This window comes from Humulus lupulus, chromosome 3, assembly GCF_963169125.1.
Source record: "Humulus lupulus chromosome 3, drHumLupu1.1, whole genome shotgun sequence".
NCBI lineage: Eukaryota > Viridiplantae > Streptophyta > Magnoliopsida > Rosales > Cannabaceae > Humulus > Humulus lupulus.
Window position 1 is genome coordinate 179,584,882 of NC_084795.1, and position 9,317 is coordinate 179,594,198.

The window sequence follows — 9,317 nt, forward strand, 5'->3', positions numbered from 1 at the left end:
TAACCCTAGTTTCATATGTGAATTGATTATTGATATGGAATGACATACTCGGTATGTTGAATACTTGATTAACATGAATGCTTAGACTGTTGAATACATGCTTATGCGGTATGAGTTATCTGATTGTCTGTTGAATGAATATGCTCTGTTATTGTGTTTTCTTGCTGGGCTTTGGCTCACGGGTGCTACGTGGTGCAGGTAAAGGGAAAGGCAAGTTGGACCAATCCTGAGGTGGAGAGCTACGGGGCTGAATGTACATAGTCAGCTGATCGGCCGCCACGGCCGAGGAGAGGAACAGGACGAGAAAAGCCTATTTGTCTGTTTTTCCTTAGAGTGGCTAGCAACTATATTTAAATCTTAAATCTTTTGTAAACGGTATTAAACTTATTACTCCTAGGATCCCATGTAAACAGAAAATGTTTATTTATAAGAGATGAAGCTTTTGAGACCAAAATCTCTTAACCCAAGTTCAACTATATTTTCAGTAACATGTTTCTATCTAAATGACTTGGTTAGCAAGTCTTGCACCTTTATAAACACATAGTGTAACGGTCTTGGCTATCCAGGGCGTTACATGCTTGAATTGATAAGCACGAGATTATAGTATTTATAAGGCATGGCCTCCATGATACTAGCTCAACGCTGTGCTAGCTCGGGGTGAATTGAACATATGGCATGTCCGCGGATCCTCGAAGACCCGGATACTTTATACGATCATTTATGGCCAGCCTGTGATAGTTAATGCCCCAGATATTAGGAGTCTATTTATTTCATGATCAGCTCATATCCTAGTATAAATGGGAATATTCCATAGTAAATGTAATAAATACGCCAATTTGTGATTGACTCACGGGGTTACCCAAACTTGTCCAAGGAATTTCTCTAAAAATACTGAGAATATTAACAGGAAAGGGGACGATTATTCTGTAATACCGAAACTCTGTCAAAATAGATTGAGAAAAGGAGTAATAATATAGACTCGTGGACTAGGTGGATTTTAACCACTGAACCACGTAAAAAGACAAGTGTTGTTGAGAGTTATTTTCTTACTTCGGTTTACCATCAAGCACTAATTCAACCTTGTTATTTTCTTATTTTACTATCGGTTAAAAACCGCGTCAACATCTGTTTATTTTGTCTAGACCAATATGTCCCAATCTCAAATGCCACAAATATATTTCACTATCGGAATCTTTTGTCTTTTAATTGACCTAAGATTTGTTGTTTTAAATAATTCATAATTATAAACATGCTCGATGTTGGACTCTAACTTGTAAAGTCCACCTTCAGACTTTGCAGAACAAATGTCAAAACAATATTTCAAAATAACAATCGAATTTTTATTAAAAGAAATATTAAAACCTTTTTTTATGCAATTTTGATAAGGAAATTAAATTTTTAGAAGTCGAGGAATAAGATAAACTTTGCTCAACACAATAAGTTTATTATTATAAAAAACTAGGCGATCTTTTCCTACTTCAGCTACCAAGATCTCATGTCCACTTCCAACTCTCATGGTCACCTCTCCATGAGCCAACTTCCTTGAAGTATTAAGACTCTGCAAAGAAAAACAAACATGATTAGCGGCTCCGAAATCAACTATCCAAGATGAAAAATCACCTTCCACTAAACAAGATTCTAAAACAAGCAACTCAAATTTACCCTTCTTTTTGTCTTTCAGTTCAGCCAGGTTCTTAGGACAATTCCTTTTCCAATGACCGTCAACTCCACAATGAAAGCATGCTCCTTTCAGTGCCTTCTTTTTGGAGTTCTTTGCATAATTAGTTTTCTTGGAAGAGTTGTTGGTCTTCTTTGGTTGTTTGTCCTTTTTCTTGTCCTTTCCTTAGCCACCCTTCCTTTTCTTTGAATTCCCATTTGAAGAGGAAGGCTTGGTTTCAGCAACATTAGCCTCCTCAACCTTAGTGGAACTTTTGTTTAGATATTCAAAATTTTGCAACTCATTCAGCAGTTGGGTCATATTGTACTCCAACTTGTTCATAACATAGTTGGTAGTGAATGCTGCAAAAGCTGGTGTGAGAGATTCAAGTATCACACTTACTTGAGTTCTCTCATCAATGGTCGCACCATGGATTTATGCATCATGCATTATGTTGATCATGTCTAGGACATGTTCTCTAATAGAAACATTTTTCTTCATTTTCATATTCATGAATCTTCTAGTAGCATCATGTCTACACTTACCAGATTGATGGCCAAACATGCCTTGTACATATTCTCAAATCTCATAGGTTGTTTCTATAGTTTTAAACTTCTTTTTGAGCACATCTCTCATACTAGCAAGCATATAACATTTAACCTTATTATTAGATAAGATCTAATTGTCATACTTCTCTCTAGCAGTTTTGGCAGTAGTGAGAGCAGGAACCTCAGGACATTCCTCATGAAGGAAAAACATGTGGTTTTTACATATCAAACAATGTTCATGTTTGATTTCCATTTCATGTAGCTATTACCAGTCAATTTCTCATTAGCAAGTAAAGTAGTTATAGGGTTTGGATTAGACATATTGCTGAATATTAAATAAATCAACTATAATGAATTAATGCATATAATAAATATCAATTTATATTTAGAATAGTAAATATGATGCATGAATGCAACACATAAAATAACACATAAAAAATGAACTACTAGTCCACGATAGATTAATTTGAAAATTAATGGACCACCTTAGGGTAGGTCAGACTAATCACAAATTAACCTTGAGACAAGATCTCAACTCCATAAGTGAAAACTTAAAAACTCATTTTTTTCTCTTTTGACTTATGAATTACCTTTAGTTTTGTCAAGATGCACTAGTCATGCTCGAAAGCCTAGATACATTTTCAGAGTGTAACCCATTATTTTTTGACCAATGACTTAACTCAAGAATGTGCCTTAAGGTCAGTCAAACTTGAAATACATCACTAATCCTATTCTCTTATGAGAAGTCAACATTGAGATAAAATAAACATGCTTGAAAGCTTTTCCTTAAGGAGGCACTACTAAAAACACGGGATTTCCCGATAGTTTTTCATTGTCACTATTGAGCAAGGACGATAGTCGACTAACTGTCATATTTTTCTATGCCGGTGTAGGGGTAGCTACGTCGACAGTTATTAGGTGTCATCGTTGCTGGCAACACCGACAGTTAATAGGTGTCGTTGTTGCTGGCAACACCGACAGTTATTAGGTATCGTTGTTGTTGGCAACACCGACAGTTAATAGGTGTCGCCGTTGCTGGCAATGCTGACAGTTAATAGGTGTCGTCGTTGCTGGCAATGCTGACAGTTATTAGGTGTCGCTGTTGCTGGCAACGCCAACAATTAATAGGTGTCGCCATTGCTGGCAACGCCGACAGCTAATAGGTGTCGTGATTGGCTGTCTATGGTGATAGTTTTTTACTGTCGCAAATTTTCCACACCAGAGGACACTGTAAATATGTTGTCAATTCCCCCTGGTTTCAAAATCAACGAAGCAATTACAGTAAAAGAATACACATCAAAAATTAAATTAAATTAACATTGGTAACATTAACTTTATATTTGATTAGTTCGAACACTTTCTAAATAAAAGAAATACATAGTTCCAAAAAAGTTTTTCATAAAATGGATATCTAGCAAAGTTCCAAAAAAAAACTAGTTTATCATAAAATGGATATTTAGCACAGTATGCACATAAAAAAGCTAAATTAACTCAAACTATAATTTGTTAGATTGATTATGTATTTGATTAGTTCTAAAAATTTCTAATAAAAGAAATACAAAGTTCCAAAAATTACTAAATCCCCTCACATAGGTACTGAGCATGCATGCCATCATTTAGCGAGATGTGGTATAATATATTTTGTCCACTCCTCTTGAACTTCAATTAAGTTCAGCGTCAGCATATGGTAAATCTGAATTGAACTGAAAATAATTGAAATTATAAGTTACATGTCAAATATATATGTAATTAAAATATAACTTTATTAAAGTTAAAAGGTAAACACATTTAATTATTACATTATTCGATAGATATGCTTTGGTTCTTTGTTGTGAAATGAGATCCCTAGCATACTTCATGCAGTAGATACCGCACTCTGTTGTTTTTGGTTGTTTTCGACACTGTTAACATAAACAAATATAAAAGTATATTACATATACTTGTTAGTATACTTATAATTTAAATCTTATGTTTTATAAAGTTGAATGTTACTTACCTTTGGAATATAATACTTTAGACTTACAACTCTTTTTTCTTTTTTCATATCATATAGCGTGAAAGAACTATACATAATAAAAGTATGTTTAATTAGTAAACAAGTACTATTAAAAAGATAATATACTTTATGGAATGAAACTTATATAAACTAACAGCCTAACTATATTTTTAATCTCAATGCGTAGTTGAAGGTTAATGGGATCCAAGAATGCCACTGAATGTGAGTGAGGTTGAAATAGTAATAATATCAAATGTTCACTAGAAAACAAACAATTAAATATTTAGAAGATGACTATATGAGCTTAACATTTCAAAACTCAATATAAACTTACTTGTTATTCTAGGGACAAATAAGGAATTGTTTCTCGCCCATTTGAATGAATCGGTCTTTAAGTGCTTTGGCACGCTTATTCACATGACCTACACTAACTTCACGTAGATGTTGAAATGCGTACAAATGATCCAACCCATTGGTACGTAGTATATCATCCAACAACCTAGAAATTAATCATATTTAATTATAAAATGCATGCATATAATTTAACTTTAAAATATAAAAGACATGAATATATACCTCAAATATAATATCATTGGAGTTTGCCCAATCTTGTCCATGTTGCAAAATTGTGTCACATCATCCTTGAAAAGCATAGCAATCGTGTTGTATCCAAAAACATGCGATGGGATACTAATCTTCTTGTGGTAGTCATTATCCCATGGTGATACAAACTTCAATAAAGATGTCAAAGTGCTTTGATAGCAAGCTTGCATTTAATCTGCTGCATTAGAAAGAAATAATAAATATAGTACAATAGTGAAATTATTAAGCATTAACATTTTCTAAGTTGATTATGGTAATAAGAATACCTCATGCATAGTTGGTGGAACTTGTGGTTCTGGTGGAGTAAACACTAGTTGAACATGTGGTGGTGGTGGTGGTGGTGGTTGTGCTAGTATTGGTGGAACAAGCACTTGTTGAACATGTGGTACTAGTGGTGGTGGTGGTGGTGGTGCTAGTACTGGTGGAACAACCACTTGTTCAACATATGGTGCTAGTGGTGGTGGTGGTGGTGATACATTAGAGGTTGCTCTTCCCACACAAGAACTAGATTCATGCGATGACTCACCGATATTGCTCTGTGTTGATCTAAATTGCTCCATCAATTGATTTAACTTCTCCTTAGTTTGACGGTTCCTCTCATCAGATTGTCAAAGTTGCTCTTTCAGCCTATTAATGCAGCTATCTTCTGAAGTAGTTACTTCGAGCTGACTTTTTCTCTTAGGCTTTGGTGTCCTAAAAAATTGGGTAGGGGTGACACTTTAGGCATCCCCCTAACTCGTCCAGAATGCTCAGGGGTGCCCAAAGCCAAAGTTAGGACATCTTTGGATCCTTCCACCACCAAAGTTCCTTTTGCTACCTTTTGTTTGTAGTCAACCTATATACAAAATCAAATTAGTTAATAATTAATACGAACTTCCATTTAAAAATGCTAATTAGTAAAGAAGTAAAAGTATACTCACAATCTTCTCCATAATTGATGCAACATCCTCAATTGACTCTCCTTTTTTGTCCTTTCTTATCCTTAACCACATATCAGCTCTATCAAAATTTGTTAGTTCGTGGCCTAATTTTGCTTCAATTTGTTGCTCTATCTGTTTGAAACCACCCCGTCCTGTGCGATGATTGTATTTGTTTTGTGCTCACGCACCTTGTTTCTTTTTTCTTAGCTCAGCCCACTGAGGAGATAATCTCTTGGAAACGAACCCTTCCCAATCATCTTGTTTGATCCAGTTGCTCCATGCATCAGGTGGATGGGCAACAAGTTCAAGAGCTTTTTCTTTGTACTTTTCAACTTTATTTTTTGTTAGCCAACTCTTTCAATCTCTCCATCGGTCCCCGACTTCACTCAAAACTTTTGCTTTAAATGTGGCCTGTACATCGAATGAATCCTACATAAATAAAAATAAAAATTAATCAATTAATAAATAACTATATATGGTCACTCATATACAAGTTAATAAAATTTGAAAACTTACATTAATTTCATTCTAAATTAGCTCTTTAGTTTCATTTAGGACAACTTTCAGTCATCGATATTCAAAGGAATGTGCCAACACTCCAATACGACTTTCCATCTTCGTTGCCCCCTTTCCAATTGATATCCCCAATTTATTATACTCAACCACTAATTTTCGACCCTTACTTCTTGCCTTTATAATGTTAGCGCAAACTGTTTTACCCCTATATATCTTCGGAATTTCGACTTCTTGTGGGATTTCACCCATCTCATCATTGTCATCGCCAAATGGGTCAACATCATCATCAGATAAAGGGGGATCCATATTTGTGTTCCTACATTTGAAGAATAATAAAAGTTAGCTCACAAAGTATTGCAGTGGTTTCCTACCAAAGGTTAACAAAACAAAATACAAAGTACCTTCTTCTAAAAGTGTTTTCATGTAAAAACCACTTAATTTGTCAAGTAACACTTAATTTTCAAACCATAAACCTTCACCATCCTCACGTAAACCAATGTTTTCATCCTCAATGGTGACATCAGGAAGTGGTGCGTGAAGCACAAAAGTTTCTTGTTCGAGTAAAACATCGTCGTTGTGAGATTCTTTTAGGTGATAGTCTTTTGGTTGGCTTGTTAACACAACCGATCAGCGAGCATCTAAAGGATCAGTGACATAGAAAACTTGCTTGGTTTGGGACGCCATAATAAATCGGGCAACCAATGTAATTCCAAAGTTCTCTTGTTTAACCCCACTATCACTCATCACTCAATCACATAAAAAAGAGGAATTTGAACATTTATATAATCTAATTCCCAAATTTCTTTGATAACTCTGTAGGATGTCATTATCGCATTCTATGAGATTTTTATCTTTGGAACTAGATACTTGAAAAGTTTTGGCAACAATGCTAACACCATAATTTTGTGTCTTTCTACTATTATCACGATAAATTGAGTACCATTTATATAATAAGATTGATATTTAATCACATTAAACGTAGGCCCTTGTGATATCCATTTTAATGATTCTGACACTGTATTAGATGTTTTACTCAATTCAATTAGGACCTACAAACAAAAATAAAAAAAATCAAATATATAAAATATAAAAAGTATCATCCTAACTTAAAACTAGGCCCACGAAACACAAAACAATAATTTGGTACTTGATTTTCTAACCAAGTGCTAAAATTTCGATATTTTTCATCTTGTAACCATTTTTTATTATTCGACTTAGTTGGATAGGAACTTTTGATAAAATTAAAATGCTCCCTTGAAAATAGAGTTATCCAAACTTCATTATTGTTTTCAAAGTTAACTAAGTGATGAACTTCATCTCCATCAATTTGATTTATTTCCAAAACAACACCACCTCTTCAACCTTTACTAATTTCAATCTCAATTTGAGATGGACATGCCCCAACACTTGAAACACCTGACAAGTAATCTGAACAAAACTCCATTGCTTCTTCAACAATATAAGATTCAATAATGCAACCCTCAGGCCTGCTTCTATTTTTGACATAACCTTTTAAAATCTTCATATACCTTTCAAAAGGGTACATCAATCTTAAATACACTATTCCACACAATCTCACTTCTCTCACCAAATGAACTATTAGGTGAACCATAATATCAAAATAAAAGAAGGTGGAAAGAATTGCTCCAACAAGTTAAAAGTGTATATGATTTCTGATTCAAGTTTGTCCAACTTAGAAATATCTACCACTTTACAACAAAGACATTTAAAGAACAAGCACAATCTTGTGATGGCATTCCGAACCTTTTTGGGTAAGACAGAACGAATAGCAATTGGTAGAATATGTTGTAAAAGTGTATGATGACCGTGAGATTTCAACCCAACTAAATTCAAGTTTTTCATATCTACCAATGTCGAAATATTGGAGGAATAACCTTCTGGAACTTTAACATTGGCCAAAAAATGACAAATTTCTCATTTCTCTTCTTTATTCAAGGTATAACATGCTAGTGGTAAATATGTTCATTTCTTGCCAACCTTTGGTGTTAAATTTGTACACACACCCATATCTTTTAAATCTAGTCGAGCTTCAATTCCATCGTTACTCCATCCAGGAATATTTAACAATGTACTAATAAGGTTATCAGACACATTTTTCTGAATATCCATGACATCCAAGTTAAGATGTAGGACCAAATGCTCCCAATATTCAAGCTCAAAAAATATAGACTTCTTCTTCCAACAAACCTTAGGATCAATTTGAACCTCCTCACCATTTTCACGTCCTCTCTTTCTTTTCATGCTCTGTTTGTGCTTTCCTAGTTTGAATTGGACTTTATTCAACTTTTCGAATAATTTTCTTCCAAATAATGGTGGTGGAGCCATTGAAATCTCTTGTGAACCATTGAATAGTTTTTCTCATGTTCGGAAGACATGATCGCGGGGTAAGAACTTTCTGTGTCCCATGTAACAAATATTTCTAGAGTGCTTAAAATATTGAGAACATGTGTTCTCCTCGCATATAAGACATACCTTGTACACTTTCACACTAAACCTGGATAGATTGCCTAAGGCAAGAAAATCATTAATGGTCCATACCAACATAGCTCTAAGTTTGAACTCTTCCTTCCTATATGCATCATAACCATCAATACCTTCATACCATAGAGTGCTTAAATCATCAATAAGAGGAGCTAGATATACATCAATATTGTTTTTAGGTGGTTTAGGACCTGATATCGATATGTCAACATAGTAAACTCCATCTTCATACACAACCATGGTGGTAGATTGTAAATGGCAAGCATAAGAGGACAACAACTATATTTACTACTTAGGGAAGTATGTGGATTAATTCCATCAACAGAAAGGCCTAAAAGAATATTTCTAGGTGCATTACCAAACTCAGGCCATTTGCAATCGACTTTCTTCCAAGCAGGTGAGTCAGCTGGATGTCTAAGTTTACCATCCTGTATTCTATCATTGGCATGCCATGTTATGTTTTTATCATGATCAGCATTTCAATAAAGTCGAATCAAACAAGGTATAGGCGATAAGTACCATAAAACTTTTGCAGGAACTCCTACCCTAACCTCGTCAGAATTATTTTTCTTTTG